At 29.6% G+C, this 24,141-nt stretch overlaps 1 protein-coding gene across 1 annotated transcript in view; it reads left to right on the top strand.

Annotated features, from left to right (window-relative positions):
- The window catches only part of LOC145314016 (uncharacterized), an 83,887-nt gene that overhangs the window by 17,164 nt on the left and 42,582 nt on the right, over nucleotides 1-24,141 (top strand). The window lies entirely within an intron of this gene.

The following is a 24,141-nucleotide window of genomic DNA, read 5'->3' as shown; positions in this document are numbered from 1 at the left end:
CAACTACAGGAAATCCAATTTTTGTCTTTCAATATGATTATGGGTAGAAGATTTAAGCATAAGAAAAATGCGTCTATTTTTGAAATTAGAATCTATCATATAGGAAAATACGTTTCAAATCTAAAAAAAAATTTAAAATTAGAATCTATCATGAAGGAAAATACGTTTTAATTCGTTTATATTCGTTTTTATATTCGTAGAAAGATGAAAGAAATAATAAAGCCATTAATCGTAAAATTCTGGTAAAATTGCTTTCAAAAAAGTTCTCATAAAAAAACACACTGTATAAATAATATTTAATAATAGATTTGCTTATTAGCTTAGTAGATAGAAATAAATGAAATTGATTTATTGTACCTAAGTAATTTCCGGTCAACTCCAGAGGAATTTAATGTTCCAAAATTGGATCTTCTTGTAGTCATCACTCGATAATTTTAAACAAACTAAATGAAAATTTGTAACCACTTACACAAAGTTAAATTAATCATACCTGTGTGCAAAATGTTACGCTCCGTAAGATTAATGAAATCCCCCCATTTTTTAACACTTCAGCATCAAATTTCCAACCCCCCCCCCCCCCAAGAACACTAACCACTTGGTTACCAAATTTCCAGGACCTCCTCTTATTTGAATATATTTAATCTTTTTTCTCCACCCATCATAACGCAATTTTTTTACCGCCATTATGCCCATAAAATAATCACCGCCCCAAGAACCGCCCACAAATTATTTAAGCATCATGTTAAAAATTTATCCTAAGTAAAATTAATCTTACCTCCTCCCCAAGAACCGCCCACAAATTATGTAACCCTTTTATTCAAGCATCCTAAGTAAAATTAATCTTATTCTTACCCACTCCCCAAGTTAAAAATTAATCGTGACCCCCCCCCCCTCATATATATAAACATAATGAAAATGAAATTATAAGAATCCTTGTTACTCTATAATTAAGGTATGTCCATACGTCCCTCCGTTCGAGTCTTTTTACGGAAATACACTATATTGTTATATATAGAAAAAGATTGTTATAAATGTTTTATCACGTATTTTACAATTTTTTTTGTCCATTTTCACCGCTCATTATGAATATGGGCGGAGTGGTAATGCGCGCTCCCCCCCCCCAAAAAAAAAGGGGGAAAAACATAAATATTAGGAGGGGATAGGACAGTGGACAATAATAATAATCTATATTCTATCTTTATATATTTAGAGGTGTAATTTGTAAAAATCTCAAAATTTTTAACATTTTCTCCATGTAACCCCCTAAAATTGGGGTTGGTGTTGTATGTAATAAATATTAGGAGGTAATAGGATATCTGTTTAGCTCCCCCCCCCCCCAAAAAAAAAAAAGGGGGAAAAACATAAATATTAGGAGGGGATAGGACAGTTGACAATAATAATAATCAAAATGACATTTTTCTCCATGTTCTAATCGACTGACAGAAAAAAAACAACAAATCCAATTTGTTCCTACAAAAAAGTATGAAATGAAATTTTTGTGAGATGAATTTTTAGGGTACTTATTGGGTCTTATTGTATTATTTGAAAAATATACAAAGGCAAAGTGATAATATACGCCAAATAATAAAGAAAATTTCCAAGTGAAAACAATATGGAAATATTATGATAATACATAGTATTTGTTTCCTCATCCGCTATTAAATATTAACTAACATAAAATAACTTATCAAATTATACTGTAAAAAAGTATTGGGTGCTAGGTTTAAGTCCTTATGATTTGCAGGTTCAACAAACCGAAAAAAAAAACACACCGCTTGACCCTACATAATATAATCAATCTTTCTCTATGCTGAACTGATAAGAAATAAACAATTTTAAGTTTAGGCAAATTTAGGATTATGTAATTGTAAATTCAATTGTTTAAGTTTTAACGTTTTTCTATTAGCTTAATGCTTCAAAAGACAACCATACATTGTTCCAAATGGTCTATTTATTATTCATAATTTTAGAGCTTCGCTACTTATGTATGTTTTATTAGGTAGACATGTAAGAATTCTCCTAATTTCCCCTTTGAGGAGGGGGGGAGGATTTGATGCTTAATCTGCAGAATTTATTAATTTATTTAAGAGAAACAACGTAATTTCATGTCCCACGGTCCATGGATAAAAAAACAAATATATAATATCGTAACCAACCTGGTAATGGTATGGTAATAATTGGGATGGGGGGGGGGGAGAAACAAGATTAAATTTGGATTTAATACGATGAAATTATAGTAAATAAATTAGCCGTTAGAGGGTAAATATTTCAAATTGTTCTTAAATTTATACTTTCATCATTCATTGGTAAGAAAAGTTAAAAATTATATTTCAAGTTTTAGAAACCTATTTTTAAGAAAAGTTACATTTGAGACGAATTGATTTCACAAAGTATTCGGTAATGTAGAAAACAAACAAAATTGCTTCAAAGTTACATATTGAAAGTTGGAATATATGAATTTTCAGTGATACTATATTCTCTTTATAACACTTTATGAAGGCTTTTTGGCCAATTATATTATAGATTGATGATAATATCTGATAATATCATTTCATATCTTTTAAGTTTTAAAAACATTCTTTCGCAAGGAAGGGAAATTGAAATTTTTTTAAAAAGGGTCAACTAAATAACATGACACGGATATGAAGCAAAATTGTAAGTGAATTAGTTGGAAGACTCTAATTGCAATAAAACCTACTCTTTAGTCTTTTTGAATAAAACAAATATACAAAGTTTTTACTTTTTAATTCGTTCGTTCTTTAAGACAGATAGCTATTTCTTTCATAGTTAAACGGCTCCTCGGGGCTAAAAAAACTGGTTTTAATAATCAAACGATTGTACATTTCTGTTCTGTCTATATATCATAGTTATCATTGAAAACCAAAGAATAAAATAATAGGATGTCTGTTAATCTCCACGGATAAAAAACAAATGAAAAAAATTATATTTGATTTGCAATAAAAACTACTCTTTTTCTGTTCTGTCTACTCTATATATGTCATAGTTATCATTATGAACCAAAAAATAAAATAATAGGATGTCTGTTAATCTCTCTCTACCAAGGATCTCAAATTGAAATCTGAATCTATTTATATTCATTTCTTTTTTTCATGGCTTGGGGGAGGGGGGAGGCGAGGGGTTATTAATTTATTTAAGAGAAACAACGAAATTTCATGTCCCACGGTCCACGGATAAAAAAATATATTTGATTTGCAATAAAAACTACTCTTTCTATGTAAAACAAATATACAAAGTTTTTACTTTTTAATTCGTTCGTTCTTTAAGACAGATAGCTATTTCTTTCATAGTTAAACGGCTCCTCGGGGCTAAAAAATCTGGTTTTAATAATTAAGTTAAAATTAAAACTATAGAAACTATTTTTTGAAGCGAAGCTATTTCTGATTTATTTACATAAAAACTGATTTATTTAAATAAAGCGGAAAGCTGTCTATAATACGATGCGATAAATCTCTATTTTTGAAGCGAAGCTATTTCATAATTAAGTTTTTTTAAAAATCTTTTCTCTTTTTTACCAGAATCATTTTTAAACTTTTAAATTAAATCTAAAAGCTATCCACCAATATAAAAAGTGTATATAATAAGCAGCCGGTTAGTTTAGGCCGTAAATCCAATAATGCGATATAATTATCCGAAGTTCCTAATCCAAACACAAGTATTAACTGATTTTTTTTTGACATGCAACTCTATAATTAAATTAATCGTTACCAGAATCGTTTTGAAAGTGTTAGTGTCTAATAAAATTAAATCTAAAGACTATCCACCAAAAATGAATATAAAAAGCTATTTTGAGTTTCTATCACATTTATTTTTTACAATATCACGCAAAAGTTATTTTTATAATATTTACAATTTAATTTCAATATAGTTATTTAAGTTTCTATTTACAATACAATTACAAATAGTTATATATATAGTTAATGTTAATTAAGTTATTAATAATTACAATATAGTTACTTAATATAGTTACAGTATATACATATTAATTAAATTGCTGTACAATATAAATGGTATTATTTTGCTGCTGAGGCATGGGGATATGCTGTCCATTTATTACAATAAAATAATTGTTGTTGTTGATCGTTATATTATTTTCAACAACATTCCCCACACCTCGCGGTCCTGGAGGTCCTGGAGGGCCTGGAGGGCCTGGAGGTCCGCCCGCTGGTCCTTGTGGTCCTTGTGGTCCAGGTTGGCCTTCTGGTCCTGGTGCTCCGGGTTGCCCCCTTGCCCCACGAAGGCCTCTTTGACCCCTAGGTCCCATTGGACCAACTGGACCTCCAGGGGGTCCTTGCGGACCAACATCACCCCTCGGTCCCCGTGGTCCTGGAACTGCTGCCGCTGGCGGTGGAGGAACTGGTCCCGCTGGCGGTGGAGGAACTGGTCCCGCTGGAGGATCTGGAACTGCTGCCGCTGGAGGAACTGGAACTGCTGGCTGACCACCATGATGTACTATGTGGTCGCCCAGGATATGCAGGTTCCCCGCTATATTTGCGGCAGCGTTTGCTCTTGCTTGACGATTAGCCGCCGCAAGAGCTTGCCTCCTGGTTACAGGCATGTTGATGAATATAAATATGTTGATGAATATAAATATGAATATAAATTTATAAAATGAAGAATAAGATGCTGACTAAATGAATTTGATGCTGACTGGAATAAAGATTAGAATAAACTAAACTTTACTTGACCGGAACTGGGATATTTATATAAATCTCCGCCCCCTTTTCAGGTTAGTTGAGTTACGTTGTGTGAGTTGGTTTCTAAGTTACGAGAGTTACGATGGTTTTAACGTGGTTTTAAGATTTGAATTTTTATGATATAAAATATAAATTTATTAAGTATAACTATATATATAATCGTTTTACGTTAATACGTTAATACAGTTAATTTTGTAAGTATAACTATTACTATATACGGTTTTTTTTACTTCAGTTGAAAGAAATCGTTTTTACTTTCCGGTCATACACTTAAAGCCGGGATTAAATAAGTCTTTACTATATTTGATAACTCTTACTCTTAGTAGAAATTATAATTCAAATTGTACATACATCCTATATCCGTAAAATTGTGTTTAATACTATTTTAATATAATCTTGAAAAAATAATATTTGAAATAGAAATCATTTAAATTTATGAGAAAGAAAAATCTGTAAGAAATATAAATGCAGGTGTTAACTTAAAACCTTATAAAAAGAGGGGAGAATTTCATTAGATTGGTTTAGCCTGGTGGTAATGGTTAGTTAGAAGGAGGGGTGGGGGAGGGAGATAAACAACAAGATTTAATTTCTCACGGAAATACATTTTGATTTTTGTCTGTCTATCTTTTATGTTGCTTCAGAAAATAGATATTTATCGCATCGTATTATAGACATATTATAGACATTTTCGTTTTTATTTATGTAAATAAATCAGAAATAGCTTCGCTTCAAAAGTTAGTTTCTATAGTTTTACTTTTAACATATTATAGACATTTTCGTTTTTATTTATGTAAATAAATCAGAAATAGCTTCGCTTCAAAAAATAGGTTCTATAGTACTTTTACTTTTAACATATTATAGACATTTTCCGTGGATTTTAATTTTTAAAATATATCTTTAGTTTTTTTTTCACAAAGCCGTAATTTGTCGATATAAGTCGATTTAATTTTTTTTATTAAAAAAAATAGATATCATTCTAGAAATCTACATACAAAGAAATAAAAACTTGACTTAAGTACTCGTTTTTATGGTAAATAAAAATATCGTCTGTACTTTCCTAGGAGTTTTATGAAGGCTTTTTGACCAATTATACAAAGATATGATGATAGTAACCAAATTTAGATAATCACTTTAATAATTTTAGTTCTTTCTTTTTGTCTGTCTATCTTTTATTAAATACAAATCGTAAAATTCGGAATAACTATATACGGTTTTTTTGGACTTCAGTTGAAAGAAATCGTTTTTAATTTCCGGTCATACGCTTATAATACGATGTGATAATTTGATAAATATCTATTTTTTGAATTAAATTTATCGCCTGGACAGACATACTTACAAAGCTATGTTCATATATATTTAAGATTTTAGATTAGTTTGTTTCCCTTCAGTATTTTATTTTTTTTGGAGCGAAGCTATTTCATAATTAAGTTTTTTTAAATTTTTATAGACATTTTTCCGTGCATTTTAAATTTGTTTCAATTTTCCCATAATTACTAAAATAAAAGAATAATGTCAGTTGTCTATAATATGATAGGATAAATATCTATTCCAATATGGCTTCTAAATTACATATACGGCACAATGCGATAAATATCTATTTCAAACCGTTGGGTCAGTAATTATATAGAAATAAAAACTTGACTTAAAAGTACTCGTTTTTATGGTAAATAAAATTAACATATCTTCGCTTAATCGCTGTACAATATTTTTTTTTTTTGGGGGGGGGGGGGGGGGCGGGGAGGAAAAATTTATGTCACCTGATTAAGGAAGGGAAACTGGAAGGGTCAACTTAACTGAACTCACATGAGAAATATGAGATCTTCATACAGAACAATAATTTTCTATAATTAGGGTCAGTTTGTCCGTCGACTATTTGTCGACTATTCTGAACTATTTAAGTGTTATTATCCGTTTGTTATACAGTTTCAGAAATCGTTTTAATCTTACAGAACAATAGCTTTTTTATAATTAGGGCTGGTCAATCCGTAAGAAAGCGGATAGCTTTTTTCATTTCTGGTAATGTAGGCATTTGCTTCCTGTATCCGTTTGTCATAAAGTTTCAGTACTAGTTTTTATGGATGTTTTAATCCTTGTTAATATTCCCCAATATACAAGGTATATTGATAAAAGGGTCAACTTAGTCACGTGAACAAGGACAATATACATTTTAACCCCCCCCCCCCCCTTTCATATTCATATTTGACTTGCAACTTTGGATGGAAATATAAATACCCTTTAGGATTTAACTTTCACTTGACCTATACTCCCCCCCCCCCTCGTTTAGCAAAAGTTGACCGATGACATATCATATCATATATTAGGGGAGGGATCTTTTACAACGAGACTTAAATAAATATAAGAAGAGTAAGTATTTAGAAAAAAATAACCTATATAATAGTAATACTAATAGGATACTAGTTCAGATATTTCTTAATCTTAAGCTACTGACCAAAAAAACAAAAATAACAACACGGCACAAATTTTAAATGTTGAATGTGCGTGTGTGCGTCTGTTTTGATCTAGCTGACCTTTACAGGGTAGCTTCTTATAGTTTAATTCGTATATTTATCTTTCTTTTTTGCTTTTAAAAATTTATGTATTTATTAATGTTAAGCTTCAGACAAAAGCCAACAAAAAAAAACTTTTGCTAGAAATATGCGAAGGTTCCGTGATCATATGAACAGGCTATTTTATTTGAGAAATCCACTATTTTTTAAAAAACTCAAATTGCCCAATAAAATCAAACGGTCTAGCTAAGTTTTTGAAAGGGATAATTAGTGATTTACAACGATATCCTGGCCGTATGAAAATGTATAGCTATTTCAATATTTATCAAATACCTATTTAACCCCTTTCTTTCACACGTTTAACCCCCCGTATGAAAATGAGGGAATTTAGCAATATTTGGCACCAATTTTAATATTTTGAAGCCGTAAATTAGTTTTTGAAACTAACGATATGCCTGGAAGTAGGAGACAATGAACTGTAAATTTTACTGGTGTCAAAAGTTTTTAAAATATTGGGTACTTTTCTTAACTTTTGATTGGTTGTATCAAATTAGCACAAATTTCAAGTAGTAAGGTTTGCTTTGTGTGAAGCTTGAGATTTAAATAAATAATGAATTGATTTAGTTCTCCTTTTCAGGAAAGCTTCATATAGGTCCCAGAATGGATCTAAGTTACTTTATTAGGCTTAGGAAGGTTTTAAGCTAGTTTCTGACCATTTCTTACCAACTTCCATACAGAGTACCTAGATGCTAGGGGCGGAACAGCTATTATATGATATTATATTAAATACATATATTCTTTTACCTTAATAATGATAAGTAAGCAAAAATAAACAAACAACTCTCAACTCTGGTTTACTTACCTAACCTTGCCATGTTTGCACTCTATATTTACTTTTCTCTCTGTCCACAAAAAAAATATTTTTTTCTTAAAACAAATTTGACTTTGAAAGAATCTTTAAAGATTATTATAAAGAATTAAACTATAAAAAGATATTTTTATGTTCTTTTTTTCTCTCTCTCTATCTCTCTCTGTCTTTACCTATTTTTCTATCTTTCTATCCACCTATCTATTTATCTATCAATTAATCTATTTACTTTTTTTTCATTTCAAAATTTAATTCATTTTTACATAACCGTCTCTTTCCACCTTAGTTATCTAATTGCATCTTCCATTTCTAGATATATTTCTATATTGAACCTATCTATCTATTCCTGCTTTATTTATATTTAATAACACTATTGTGTTAATAGAGCGTATAAAAGTATTGGCAAAGAATTCTATCTATTATTCTGATCCATGAATATTTTCACTTAACATATTAGGCGCTTTCCTCATTTTTTCTTCTACCATTATTACATTAGAATTTATTTCTTTGCTTACATCAGTTAGAAGTGTGCCTGATCAAACTAAGAATCATCTCTTTATCTTTCCCACCATAACTTATTTCCTTGTATTATGAGGGGAGATCATGCAGGAATTTTACATTTAAATAATTTTTTTAACTTTTTTCTAGTTTGTTTTCTCAAAAAGACCAAGAAACAGGCGTTGGACAATGGCCGTGAAATAAAATATTCAAATTTTTGGTGCAAAAAATCTCCCCTTGATTAATTTTCTCGATATTGTCGAAGGAAGAGTTATGAAGCTTTGTATAGTGCCTATAAAGAATACTAGCCTTCCATTGGTCAATTAAAATGTATTCTGGCTTACCATTGGTAATTTAATCTGTGTATTGGCCTATCATTGGTCATTTGTATTGTATTTGTATTTGCAATTCCCTTCTTACTGTTGTCTTTGTATCTATCTATATAGGCGACATTTTCATGTATGTATTCTTGTCATTCTTGTTTATTTATTATTGATGGCCAATTGTTTTCCTCATTTCTTTGAAGATACATATATATACTTGTCAGATATATCGAGAGTTTTTTACTCTATAATTTACAATGTCAGTCCGTTAGTTAGTCTGTTCAAATATGGGGAAATGTGATTTTCTTATCTGCTATAGATTATAAAATTAATGGCTGATAAAAAAAATTTTACACCAACCAATCAATATTTAATTCATGTATCCAATTTTTAAATTTTTTAGGCATAAACCAGTGTGTTCATAAAACTTTGGGTACCAGTTAAGTGTCCAATCCCTCCAGTTTAATGACAATATTGTATGACTACAGCAAGCGTGTTGACTTCATTTGTAAGCACTGCCCTGTCAAAATATTTGGCATTTTTAAAGGTTTATGTGTCGACCATATGGTATTAATAAAAAGGGGTCTTGGCTCACATAATATGACATTGGTAATACATACTTATTGTCACAGAAACTGACAAACGCATATGCCTAAGTTATAGAGTAGATGTGCTAATTAAAAGGGGTAAACTAATAGAAACATTGGTAATTTGTTGCACTCAATAAGTTTTTATTAAAAACTACTTTTCTAACAAACTTCTTGATATAGCAAAAAAAGATTAGTTTATATAACTGTTTAGTAAAATTTCTTTGATAAACTCAGTTTCCTTTCATTTACCAGGAATCTAAAGGGATAAGACAATCGACAATAAACTGATGTAAATCATCAACGATGATAAACAAAATTATCCCTTCCGTAGTTTACAAGGTTTAGTCACTGCTAGTTTAATCCAACCAATCAAAATTATAAGTACTCAAAGTTGTAAAACTTAAAGTATTTGCAATAAATGTCTAATGTTCCCGCCCTTCAGGATTTTCCACTCTATTTCAGAATATTAGATCAAACAGTTTTCAGTTTTGCCATTTCTTTTCATTTTGTTAATAAAATGTAAAAGGATATTGCAAAAAATCTTCTTTCCATCAAAAAACATTATTAATTTATTTACAAAGGGAGGAGTAGGTTGCGCTAAAAATCCGTAGATGTTGGGAGTTTTAAGTTAAAAAAGTAGTAGAACAATATCAATTTAAATTAACTTTTTTTTTAATTGTCCATAGTTCTTTTCAATAAGAAATAAACCTATTTAGTGAATATTACCGTTCCACTATTATTTTTAAGCCTTAAAACTCACACCCTTACGGATTTTTAGCGCAACCTTCTCCCCCCTTTATTACTTAAAGTTCTAATCTATATTGCGTAAACACCTTCAATTCAGCTGCAACCAACAACTAAAATGATTTTTTAACAGTTTTTCGTGATTTTTTGGGGGGCAACGCTTCGTAGTAATGGCGATCTTTAATTATGCCAGAGAAGAAGAGGGCATTAGACTTTAAATTATGCTGGTACGTAAAGTTTTTACATATATGCTATCTTGTTAAGTTGCTAAAAATTGTAGGGCACTTTTGTGAAATTTGAATTGGTTCAAAATTTTCAATTAATAATTATAATCTACATAAGGAGTAGTAATTTGGGGGATGTAAATATTTGGGAATAAACCCTTTCGTAACAACGCCCCATAGGGGGCGATTCGTCATATTTTTAAAATGGCTATTTATAGGTTATTTTTAGGTTAGGTTGGGTTAGGTGATGCCCCACAGGGTTAGGTAATTGGCCCCGCAGGGTTAGAGCCCCCCGCAGGAGCTAGAAATAAGAGAAAAGCTATTGTGAAAAATACGAAGAATCGTCTCATAAGTTGCGATGTTACCAAAGGGACTATACCTAAATATTTTATTTTGAAAATTGATTTATCCCTTAATATCCCTGATATATACATTCTTTCTGTGAAAAAATGTCTTTACACAATAATAAGATAATCGTATTAGTGCAGCATCTCATTATTACCTAATTTCCAGGAAGGTAGAGAGGGGACAATGGGCTGTTTATTATACTAGTCCCCAAAGTTTTATAATAACGTTTTCTTATTCGTTGGCAGAACAACTTTGGGACTATATGAAATTTTGATTGGTTGGTTCATTAAGCTAAGTGTCCAAACTTTTCAACCAATAATCATAATTTACAGAAAGAAATTTTTGCATCATGATTGGGGATATACATCAATTTATTGGCCATTGTCTTATCCCTTTAGATCCACGCCTTTTCCAGTGATGTAAAGTTAGATAAAATAATTGATAAATATTAAATTCATGTCATTTGTTTCATATAAATATATTTTCTTAATGCATAAGCCTTGCGGTGAGCTGTAACCAACCTAATAACTAGCCTATATTGTAAAAAAAATATTGGAAATATGACTTTAATGGGATTTTTTATGAAATTTAATTACAGGCAATAGCTTTGTATGATACTAATATTATAAATTACCAATATATCTTCATTTGCCTATTCCTGTATCACTCTCTAATCTAAATATAATTCCCCTTTACTAGAAATAAATGAATGTAATGTTATTTACAACTACAGGGTGCCAAATGGAAAAAAACAAGGATGACAACATCCTTTGCGAAGCAAACAAAATGGATGGACATACTGACAAAGTAAGTTATGGAGAAAATGTTTAAAAAGAATGAGAAAGATTATATTCTTTATAAAGATAAAGTATCTTTGTCTTTTAAAGAATGACAAACAAAAAGACGTACAAAGTAAATTGTATACTGGATGCTCATTGTAACAGTATGCAAAATTACAGCTGACTATCTTAAATATAAGCTGGGAAAATTACATTTTTCCAATAGAATTACGGACGGAAGGGCGGACGGTTAGACGAAATGAATTATAAAGTAGCTTAAATACGGTATTCATTAATATAAAGATGTATATAAACAAACAATGAAATAGCCAAACTTCCAATAACCTGATAGTTTGAATTCTTCAACTTGTTGATTTAACTATTATATTGTATTAAAATGAATGTTAAGTGCACAAATTCTTGATTCTAAAATTGCAAATTTAAGGTTAAGTATGGTGAGATTCAACTTTTTGTGCATTCCATGAGTAGTCAAATTTCAGTGATTCAATTGAAATGATTTTTATTGAATCTATTTCACTAAATACAATTATTTTCAAACCTTAAAAGAAACATGACATTTTTTGTTGATAGAGATGGGATTATATTATGTTTATTACACTAGTGCCCAAAGTTTTATGATAACATTTTTTTATTCGTTGGAGACTTTAAATGAATTTTTAATTGTTTGGTTTGTAAATTTAAGTATCCAAACGTTTTAACCGATTAGTGTAATTTACAGAAAGGGATAATTTTGTAAATCATAATTGTTGATGTTCATCAATTTATTGGCTATTGTATTATCCTTTTAGATCCCTAAAATTATTTACTTCATCACAGTTTTTTTTGTGTTTAAAATATAAACAGAAGAAATGCAACTTTGTGTAAGATAAAGCATCTTGGTCCTTAATTCGTGGAGTAAAGTGTGCAGTCATTTATCTTTAGGTAACTTTGAAACATAAATTATGTACAAAGTGCATTTTAGCTAGGGCATTCACACAATTTTGGTTTTGGGGCATCCATCAAAGACTATCATTCTGAACAATTTAATGAATTTTGATTGTTTGGTGAAGGGTAGCCTAAAATGCCAAAAAAAAAGTTATTTATCACATCATATTAAAGATATCTTTACTCGGATATTAAAATGAAAATTATAAAATTAAATCAAGTTTTGTTGGTCCCAAGGGGTGATTGATTTTAATTTTATAATTTGAATTTTAATATTTGTGGAAAATTATCTGTAATATATGATGCCATACACGATTTTTCAGTATGGCTGAGAATCGGTTATAATTTAGTGGATATTATTTGGCTTCGAAACCATAATGGATATATTATTACTTTCCAGGGGAAATGGTAAGGGAGGGGTCAATGGAATTTACTTTAGCTACTTGTCTTCCCATGTGTATGATCAGATTAGATTAAATTAGATTCTAACAGGATTTATTTTGTTTTATCTTGAACATAAAGAAAATTGGAAAACATTTAGTTTATCCACATTCACAATTAGCACATAGTGTGTATTTCCTAACCTAGAATCTCTCAATCATTCTACATATTACATATAATTCCCAGACAGGCCAAAGTGGATAAGTGATTCAGTTTTCTTCCAGCAAATCTCTTCCTTCCTAATATCTTACTTAACCAGACTTTACATTTTGTACTTTTTACTATACAAGATTCTCATTTTTTACTTGCCAAAGAAAATTAGAACAAACAATAACATCAAATATATGTAAATATTTAACTCTAATAGCATCCGAGAAAATATTGTCTTTCCTTTCATGAAGTTCAAAATTACAACTTAGATTATTTAAAAGAATATAAAATCATTTTCTCTTGTATAAAAAAATATAAATCTAGATTGTAAAAAGGACACACAGAAAACTGTCCCGAATTTGTATTAATTTTGAGGAACAAGACCCAGTAACGTCATATTTTTCTTTCCCGAAAAAGGGAAGGGGGAAAGAAAAAAAAGGGAAGGGGGGAAGAAAAAAGAGATGGGAAAAAAGGGGGTTTTCCCCATCTCTTTTGAAGAGATTTTCTTCCCCCTTCCCTTTTTCGGGAAAGAAAAATATGACGTCACTGGAGTCTTGTTCCTCAAAATTAATACAAATTCGGGACAGTTTTCTGTGTGTCGTAAAAAACGAAAGAGTTTTTACATATAATGTTGGAATTACTCCATCCATCTGCCATATCCTATTACCTGTTTATACAGCTTGAGAATGTTTGATGAATAGCCCTTTCATTCCATTTATATTTGTGTATGTATTTTTTCTATTTGCAGTTTATAAGAATAATAAATGTACAAGTATAGATGTATTGTCCAGACAACTATCTGACCCAAATTACTTTCCATTCTTTTGTAGGGAATTGGCTGTGTTTATATTTCCGATGCCATTATACAAAATTGGGACAGGTTTAATGCAATGTGGGCAGAGTTACATTTAGCTCATGTACCTTCTATTCTTTTACTTTAATATAAGAAACAAAATTTATTTTTTAAACTATTGAATTCTATATCCTTTACTTAATTAGAATATTTTCAAACCTTCTTACTATTCATTTTCTAAACATCCTCATTGATACCACTCTCAATTTCTTTTGTAGTATGAAATTTCAATTTATTTCAGTAAAAAGAATAGCTGATGTGAGAAGAATTTCAATATTGTCCTTTGATGGTGTTATTATTATATCAAATTCTTTCATACAAAGAGTTTGAAAATAATAAAAAGAAGGTTTGAATTAAAATATTTTTACAAAAAGTCCTTTAAACGGAATATCTTTCATTTGCTTAATCATTAAGCCTAATTATTTGCTAATTTCACATCCATTATTAAACTTCTTTTATACAATTTAAAAGGAGAAATAGAACTTTTTTTGTGTTTACACATTACACAAAGCTAACAGAGCAAATTGTTTACATTATGTTTTACCAAAATAGAAGAAAAAAAACAATTTCAAATATGAAAATGTTATAATGCACATATTAGCCTTGTTTATTAATTGATTGCAATTTGGCCATGATAACAATAATTTACACCTTTAAAATGAAATTTATATGTGAAGGAAAACTAATCAAAACTAAATTTTGAAATTTTGAGGTATAATTAGAGTTTGTAGTTAATACAAAAATAGTTTTCACAAAATGCAAGGCTAAACGTAGACATGAATTAAAGTTCCATTAAAAGTAAAAATTAATGAAAAATTTAATTGAACATATTTTTTAATGAAAAGAAATTAAATTCTAATTTAAAAGAATATGAATATCTTATATCAACTGACTGTGTCTGCTTGTCAGCACAGTTTCCTGAAGAAAAAGATGGCTGTTGATGAAATTTGATGTCGTGTGAAAAACTAATAAAAAGTTGTTTTATTTAGTAAAAATTATCTTAGCTCTGACCATCATGCATCTTATGATTCTATAAAAAAGGATAAATCTTTATTCTGAAAATGCCATTGTCATAGCTGCCGAATGAAAATAGCTTTGATATTTCTCTTAGATTCTATCTTTAACTTCATTTGTTTAGTGATATTAATAACTTAAAAGTGCATCACTTCTCATTGATAGTGCCTACTTGTTTTCTCACAACTACATGGAATGTGAAGCATTACCAGACATTTTAAAACTTTTGTGTGTGAACCCGGAAATTTATAAAATATGAAAACTTAAAGATGATTGTTGAGTAAAGAGCAAAGTAAAGTTCCATGCCAAATTAATTTTCACAAACTTGGATTGGGATGTCTGAAAGATTGATCTGGTGTATGTGGACATTGTTGTTTCAATTAAAGGAAGATGATAACTTCTATAAAAAAATTTTATTTCTGCTTATTTCTAAGATTGGCTAATTAACCCGTGAGACCTAGTGAGACCTTAAAGTAAGAGAGAAAAACACCCCACTATAGCCATACTGAAAAGTCACATATAGCATTTTTTACAGACAATTTCCTCAGATATTAAAATAAAAAACTATAAGATTAGAACCAGTTTTACTCTTATGATTTTTATTTTAACATTCATGGAAAATTGTCTGTAATACAAGGCTATACATAATTTTTCAGTATGGCTGGGATCTGGTTGTAATATAGTGGATATTAATCGGTTTCGAAGTAAAACTGTACATGTGTTTATTTTTATATTTTCTAGCAAAATGCAAATAACATTATTTGATGGGCACCCTGTATTTTTAAGAACAAATTGACATTGGCCTTGACATGGCGCAAGTCTTAGTAAATGTGTTTACTTCGGGCAAATATGAAAACAAAAGTAATTTTATGTTTTCATTCAATCCAGCAATTTTTTTTTAAAGAAGGTGTATCAACTATTTTTTTTATAGCTAGCCGGATCTTTTAGTAAGTAGTAGATGTAAAATTTTTCATAGAATTCAGATATGCAATCGGTTTTTTTTGTAGACCTCTTATTTTTTAAGTAATTTAAGTTTTAAAAAAAAAATTAAGTTGATTTTAAGGTACTAAAATGCAACAAAAAAAAGAAAGAAAATGGTCATTATGAACAAAAATAGTAAGATCTTTAATTTGACACCTTACTTTTTCAATTCTGTCAGGTAATTATTGAAAAAATCGATTTTTTTAAACCCACGAGAATAAAAACTTTGAACTTACTTTTATTATTTCACAGGTAAAAAAATATGGGTTCATATATACCTTTAGAATCAGAAAAATATTACGAATCCATTGTAAGCAAAATTGAAAAAAAAAGTTTACAATATAGTATATAAACTACAATAAAAGGAATTATATGAAAATATCATATTATATTGTACAGGCAACGTCTTAATTCTTGAATTGAGTATAAAAATGGGAAGGGGGTAAAGAAGGGGTAAAGAGGGAGTAAAAAAGGGAAGACAATAGTGTTGCCTGAACAAAAAATATAATTAGCCAATTGTTTATTTTTTTACTTTTTTTCAATTTTGCTTACAATGGATTCGTAATATTTTTCTGATTCTAAAGGTATATATGAACCCATGTTTTTTATGTCTGTTTGAGAAAATATTTAGGTCTAAAGTTTTTATTAAACCGAGGTTAAAAAAATAGATTTTTTCAATTATTACTCAACAGAATTTTAAAAGTAAGGTGTCAAATTAAAGATCTTACTATTTTTGTTCTTACTGGCCATTTTCTTCTTTTATTTTGTTGCGTTTTAGTACCTTAAAACCGACTTAATTATTTTTTTAAAAAACTTAAATTACTTAAAAAATAAGAGGTCTACAAAAAACCGATTGCATATCTGAATTCTATGAAAAATTTTACATCTACTACTTACTAAAAGAACCGGCTAGCTATAAAAAAAAAGTTGATACACCTTCTTTCGATAAATTAACAATCACTTTAATCTATAGCTATTTTAGTAGTGCGGACTTTAAAAACTTAAATATATATATCTATAAAGAATTTCACATACAGTAATTCATTTAAGGAATATTCAAAATTTTAATAACTTATTTGTCTCTAATTTTAGCCATTTAATTTTAAAGCTAAATTGTGTATACTTAATTTTACTGTATATTACTTTATTATTATTTTTTCAAAATAAGTTTTGTGTTATTACTGTGCTATAAAGGATATACAATGATTGAATATTCTTAAAACTATACTAAACATTTATAAAATTAATACATTTTTTGTGGACACAATTCTAGTCTAAAGAAAGATAAATATAGACATCTTAGTAGTGGTAGTCTGTATACTTTTAATTAACCTAATTATAAAAGATTTTCCTTGCTTATCTAACTAAGTAAACACAACACACAAACTTTATTGTTTTTCTTCAACTTCTCTGCATTTATAATTACAACATTTGAGAGAGGTTTCGTGAATATGAACCATTTTTATAATCTGAATCCCATAGTTATAGAAAAGATTTTTAGTATTTCAATTATGTTAGGCTTTTCCATTTTCCATTTCATAAGGGTGTTGATACCCACACACCCTTATGTCATACTCTTATGGTTGAAATCTAAAACTTAGCATTATCAAAACATACCTTGTATTTTAAGAAACATGAACCTTATTGATGACTTCTTTCAGCTTTTAGTTTAATTTAATTAGAAAAAGGAGGGGAGTAAATTTTTATTGGTACTTTTGGGGGTTGATTCAACCCCCCTGAAATAAAATTTTCTAAAATGTTTAGACTTATTTAATTAAGTGGTTAGAGAGATCCTAATGGACAATTCCAGCTACTTTAGTATATGTATTTATAGTATATACATAGAAAATATTTTCAATTACAATTCAATTCCTATTCTTTAACATTGGTGAATTTTCCATTTAAATTGTTGAATAGACCCCTAGTAAGTTCTCATCCCATGAAGAGAAATAGAAACTGAAAAAGTTTTGGCTGAGCAGAAAGATAGATCTAAACTTCAATCTCACAAAACAGTTAAAATGTTCAAAGCTATTTAGCTAAAAAAGTTTGTTATTATTAGTAATAGTTTGCAATGAGTTTAAAATTTACTCTAATTCAGTAGATTATAATTATTAGAGGAAAATTTTATATACTTTAACCCTGTCCAATAAAATCCTGACCCAACCTTAAAGTTTAAAACTCCAAATCTCAATTAATCTTTATAATAAACTATATGATAGTACTATGTACAATTATTAAAAGTTGAGCTGTCTCTACACAAATTATGCCTGTCTCTGAGGTCTTTCACAGTTAAATATCAAGTCAGATAATGTATTTCATGCTATTGAATGATCAAAATTTAAATAAAATGGCTTTTGTTGCTATTTAATTTTCGGCCAAACCTTAAATTTGTTTAATATTTTTTTTTACATTAAAATTAGCTACCTAATTGCTTTTCATTAGTAATCAACATTAAAGTAACATCTTCACTATTCCTGCATACAATACAATTAGCTGTTTAGTATAACCATCTAATATTCTATCTGTATAAGGAGATGTTTCAAAGTTGTAATCTGATTTCCATACATCTTATCTTACACACTCTGTAGAAAACTTTATTTCTCTACCTATATTTAGCTTTAGAAGCTATAGTAGCCCTGATTCTTTCAAGTTAGGTTATTATGCACATGGATATTGGTTTTGATTATTCTTAAACTAATCGCTAGATTGGTAAGCTTTGCGCAATAACGTCCAAGTTTTTTGACGGTTGTAAAATAAGGGTTTTCAAAGGTTTGAGAGAGATAATCTAATGTATTTTTTAGCATTGGAATGGCTGTAAAATGAGTGGTTTTAAAGTTTGAGGGGGGGGGGGGGCGGAACACCGATTTAATCCTCCAACCTTCCTGTATGGACTTCTATTTCACAATTTAATCATTTTCATGGAAGCCGTTCAATTTTAAGTTTACAACACCCTGGTGTTTTTAAGTATGGCAGGAGTTTCATTTTTAACCATTTCTTAAATTAGAAACGTTGGGTACTTTTAATTTATCATTTCAAGGGCTCGGAAATCGCGTATAAGCCTCATTTAAATCATCATATTGTAACTTTAAAATTCAGCTGGGTGATTAAACCTGTTCCTAAACAGACAATCCAACTTTTCGAATTTTTTTTTATTTGCACACATGCAGGTTTAATTTTGAGGATTAAGCGCTGCTGTCTAGCCCTATCTTTTTCTTTATTTTATCAGTTTTAACAGTTTATGCGGGTTTCTATAAGAATTGTGTCTATTATATTAATTACTCTTTTTAATTGTCAATTTTGTTTTCATATACCTTTTTTTTTCTTTTCTATTCACCCTCTCTATTGAACTTATCTTGTCTCTACATATATTTTTATTTCTTTCTCTGTTTTGTAAAATCAATTTTACAATAAAATGTCATGAACATTTGCTTATTTTTTAGATGATTGAGATTTATGATCAAAGAATAAGATTTAATCATGTCGTATAACCTTGTAGAATGTCATGTATAAAGTAATTTATTAAGATTAAAAAGTTCACAACCACCTGCTTCCAACTTTTAACTATTTTCTTTGTAAAATTCTTTCTAATATTTGACCGAAGTAAGACGACTTTTTAAACAAGGATTTTTTTATGAAAAAAAAAACTAATATTTTATCTACATTTTTATCATTTTTAGCAATAGGGGTTGTTATATGTACGTCTGTTTTTTAAGATACCGATAACCAATATATTATTACAGAACAAGTTTAAATAGAAAAGGTTTAAGGCTATTTCCTAAGTTTTTGTGTGGTTTTAGTTCTCATGACCTAAAAGAAGCTTCAATGTAAATGAGAATCATATTGGTTTAGCTGTTAGCGAATTGCTATGTATTAGACAGTCACACAGACAGATAGACATTCTGTTACTTTTATGTAAGGATTTATAATCTTTTCACATATTAATAAAAAATATAGATTTTCCTCTACAAGCTTTGATACAGCATCAAAAAAAGGGTCTGTTATTTAATTGTGTCATTTTTCCAAGATTATATTCTATGGAAAAACAGGTTTTTGATACAGTATTTGTTGAAAACTGCTAAATATTGTTTGTTTTACAAAACTCCGTTTCCACAAGCCATTGATTATTGATTTTTACAATGATAAGTGGGCTAAATTAATCAATACCTTTTTTCAATTAAAAAAAACTGCAATATACTGCAATAAGTTTAAATCAATTCTTATATCAAATTCATTGTTTTAAATTATAAGCTTATTAATTGCATACCAGTGATACTACTTGAATCAAAAGCTTTACTAGAGTCAAACTGTTGTATATGTGTATAATTCCCTGAATCTATAATAAAGAAGAAGAAAATAAAAATCTCCGAATTGCAGATGATATAAAGCAAAAAATCCGCCAACAATTTGAACAATCAATCAATCAATGGAACTGTGTTGAAGAATTAAATCGCAATGTTTGGAGCTACTGCCGTCAGACAAAAAAGGGAGAGAGAGAGGAGAGAAAAATTAGGCATGTATTTATCTTTTTTTAATTTTATTTTAAAAAACAGATAACTTTTAACGGCACGGAGAGAGGGGACACTGGGCTGTTTTTAGACTAGTCACCAAAGTTTTACAATAATAACATTTTCTTATTCGTTTCCTTAACAACTTAGGGGACTTTTATCAATTTTAATTAATTGGATTATTAAGTTAAGTGTCCAAAATTTTCAACCACTAATTGTAATCTTCAAAAGGGGTAATTGTGTATTATCATTGGGGATATATATCAATATATCGGCCATTGTCTTATGCATTTAGAACCATGGATCTAAGGACAGGCTAATGAAAGATAAATGTATAAGATAAAAATATATTTTATATAAACTTTTCATTTAAAGATTTGAGAGAAGATTTTTTTTAATTCTAAAATTTGTAGCACGGGGATCTGAGCCGCTAATCTACCCGTACATCCGTCCGTTTGGGCCGCGCTTCCAGCCCGAAGAGGAAATACCCTACCTGAAGTACCGCAAAGCTCTGGAGGAATGTGGGAAGGACCTGAGCGAGCCGTTGCTCGGCCAACACGCCGCCACTGCTGCCCAGGAGCGCCAGAACTCCGGGCCATTGCCTGCCCTACAGACGCGTACAATTGCAATTGAGGTATTGGAGATCACCCCCGTAGAAAATCTGCTGATATCCTGCTTTAGAGAGCCTCTAATAGAATATAGCATAGATACATATAGCAATGGGCAGAAATAATATACAGAAAAACAAATATTAAATTAATAGGTTGTTTAATCTATTAGTTGTTTTTTACTGTCCAAAAATATAAAGCCCATATTTAGTTGTCAAATGTCAAGAGTGTTTTGAGAAAAATCTGATTTTTTCATAGACTTTTAGAGTTTTTATATAGCTTTAGTAGAATTGAAGTTATAAGAAATAACACAAAAATACATTATGATTTTTTATTACAAAAATATTTAACTAAAAACAAAAGTAGCTTATTTAATAAGTAGATAATTATATTTTTATCATTATACATTATACATTTTTTTAGAAAATAAAACAAGATAAACACTAATATTTAGATTAACACTAGAATTTTTATTATTTAGTATAGATTTTAGATTAGAATAGTTTTATTGACTTCAATTTTTCAGATATATGTCGTGTAAACTAAAGCTTGAAATAAAAGGTAACTAATATTAGAATATATTGTAAATTATACAAGAATATTAGTTGAAAGTAGATTTGTAACTTATTAGGAAACTTTTAGTTTACGCTCTTATAATCCAAACTAAGACAAAAATGTATAAACTGGCTGTCTTTCTAAAGTGATAAGGTTTTTTATCTTATGTATCTGTCGTTCAAGATCTCGCTAACCACTGAACTGATTTAGTTCATCATTAGGGTCTCATGTGGCTGTTTTTTTACCCCTTCTCTCTTCATTCAAATTCATTAAATCAAGAAACTAGGGGGGCTGCCACTAGTATATCCTATTAGATGCTCAACACGTAGCGCATCCGCTCGTCGTCGGGAAGGTGATAGGTTCGAATCTCGGCCCGACACCGCGTCATAACTAAAGACGTTAAAAAAGGTTCCCACTACTACTATGTCAGATGCGCGACGTAAATAGTTAGAGTGGGGGGAATGCCTTGGCCCAAAACAGGCGCAACTCGCTACCATGCACAGTTGGGACTTCTCAGACAAAGGTCGTGCATCTCAGAGAGTTGGTTGTCTGATGGGTGAATGGACGCTTTACACCGCAATCATAAGTATTGTATGTATGTTTCAAGGTGCGTGGAGAGAGGTCTAGTTACCTAGTACCCGAAGCGACACCTAGCCCCCTAGAGTCTTAACTCTTATATCCTATTAGATCTAGTAAATAGGTTTTACGTCTATAGCTTAAGATTTATAAAACTACTCAACCTTATGAGTTTTCCTTTATATGGAGGCTTATCATAGGTCACGGGATGATTTTAGGCTATTTCTTTAAGATTTCAGACTATGGATTGTTTATAGTCTACTTTTTTGTTCTAAGATAAAGAACCTTAATGCTAGGGACGCATTAGCTAGTTATAGATAAAATAAAAATGTATGTTAAAACCGCGCTCTTTTCTTTTGAGGAAAAAGATAAGATTTTCGCTGAAAAAGCATCTCAACACGATAAATTGACCTTTTTATATAAGTCCCAGGAATGAAGGGACACGTAAGTTTTTAGGAAGAATATGTATAAATAAAGAAAATTGATTAAGTATCGAAATATTCGTTTAAAAGATAATTCACAATTATAATTATTATCTCTACTGCCCTTCTCTTGAGGCAATTGGCGAAGCAAATGCTAACAAAAAAATAGGACAAATTTATATTAAAAAAATGTTTTAATAATATCTTGAATATATTATAAAAGGCAGTTATCCTAGTTCCAGGATAAACGCATGAGTTCAAAACGTCGGGGCGGACAACTGCAGGAGTGTTAAAATATTAATGAAATTAAGTATTTCTATACAGATTAGGTTAGGTTAAGATTAGAATATACAAATAAGCCCCAACAAGGGGTTAGGCATTTTAAAAAAACCTAAAAGATTGTTTAAATATGTTAGGTTAGGTTAAGTGTACACCACGACGTTTGTCCTAGGACCCTTAGTCTAAATATCATATATCCCTATTCCTCTATTCATGAGGTTGATCATATTGTAAGGAGAGGAAAGATCATTAGATGATAATAAAAAGAGCAAAACTGAAGATAATTTCCTCACCAGGGGAGGATGGGTAAAATAACGCAGGGATCTAAAGGAATAAGATAATATCCAATAAATTGATACACATTCGCAAAAAAAAGATACGCAAAATAAAACAATCAAGTATTAGTGATTGAAACGTTTGGACACTCAACCTAATGAACCAATTAATATCAAAATTCATTAAAAGTATCAAAAGTTATTTGTCAACGAATAAGAGAATGTTATTACAAAACGTTGGGGACTAGTGTAATAAACAGCCCAATGCCCCCTCCATCCCTGAAAAGAATGTTAGATCTTATGTAGCTGAAAAGTTACTGTGATACTTAAATAAAAAACTCTTTTGAACATTTCTCAAATCAGTGTCCAGTCAAAATAAGGTTAGATATAAAAATGGGTAGGAAAAAAAAATCCATAAAGGTATTTGGTTTCACTGATCCATGGAGGGTGTGGGACAATGGACTTTCAATTATAATTTTATATCACTTTTCTTGTTACTTGAATTTTGATTTTTTTAAAATTTAGCAGTGTTCAAACTTTTCAACTAAAAATGTAAATCTACAATCTGTATGAATTCATTGTCCATTGTCTTATCCTTTAAGATTTCTGCATATATCTAATTTAAAAAAAATAAAATTATTAAAAATAATAAAATATTTAGTCTAACTGTATTTAAAACTTTGATTTGACATGTAAATAATATATTATCTTAGAACACAATGTAAAGCATATAAAAAGATCCCTCAAACTTGGCCAAAATATCATAATAATCCACAGCAGATTTTTTTTTTATTTTGACCTGTCTGTTTCAAGTCTAAAGCCTCAGTAATTTAATAAAACATTCAAAAATCTTCTTTGGATTAAAATTAACAATAACCCCTGGTGGGAGGAGACATTTTATTGTTTATTACACTAATCCCCAAAGTTTCATAATTTGTTTG

Source organism: Acartia tonsa, chromosome 3 (genome assembly GCF_053477335.1).
Source record: "Acartia tonsa isolate MP-2025a chromosome 3, ASM5347733v1, whole genome shotgun sequence".
Taxonomy (NCBI): domain Eukaryota; kingdom Metazoa; phylum Arthropoda; class Copepoda; order Calanoida; family Acartiidae; genus Acartia; species Acartia tonsa.
This window is presented reverse-complemented; position numbering and strand designations above follow the sequence as displayed.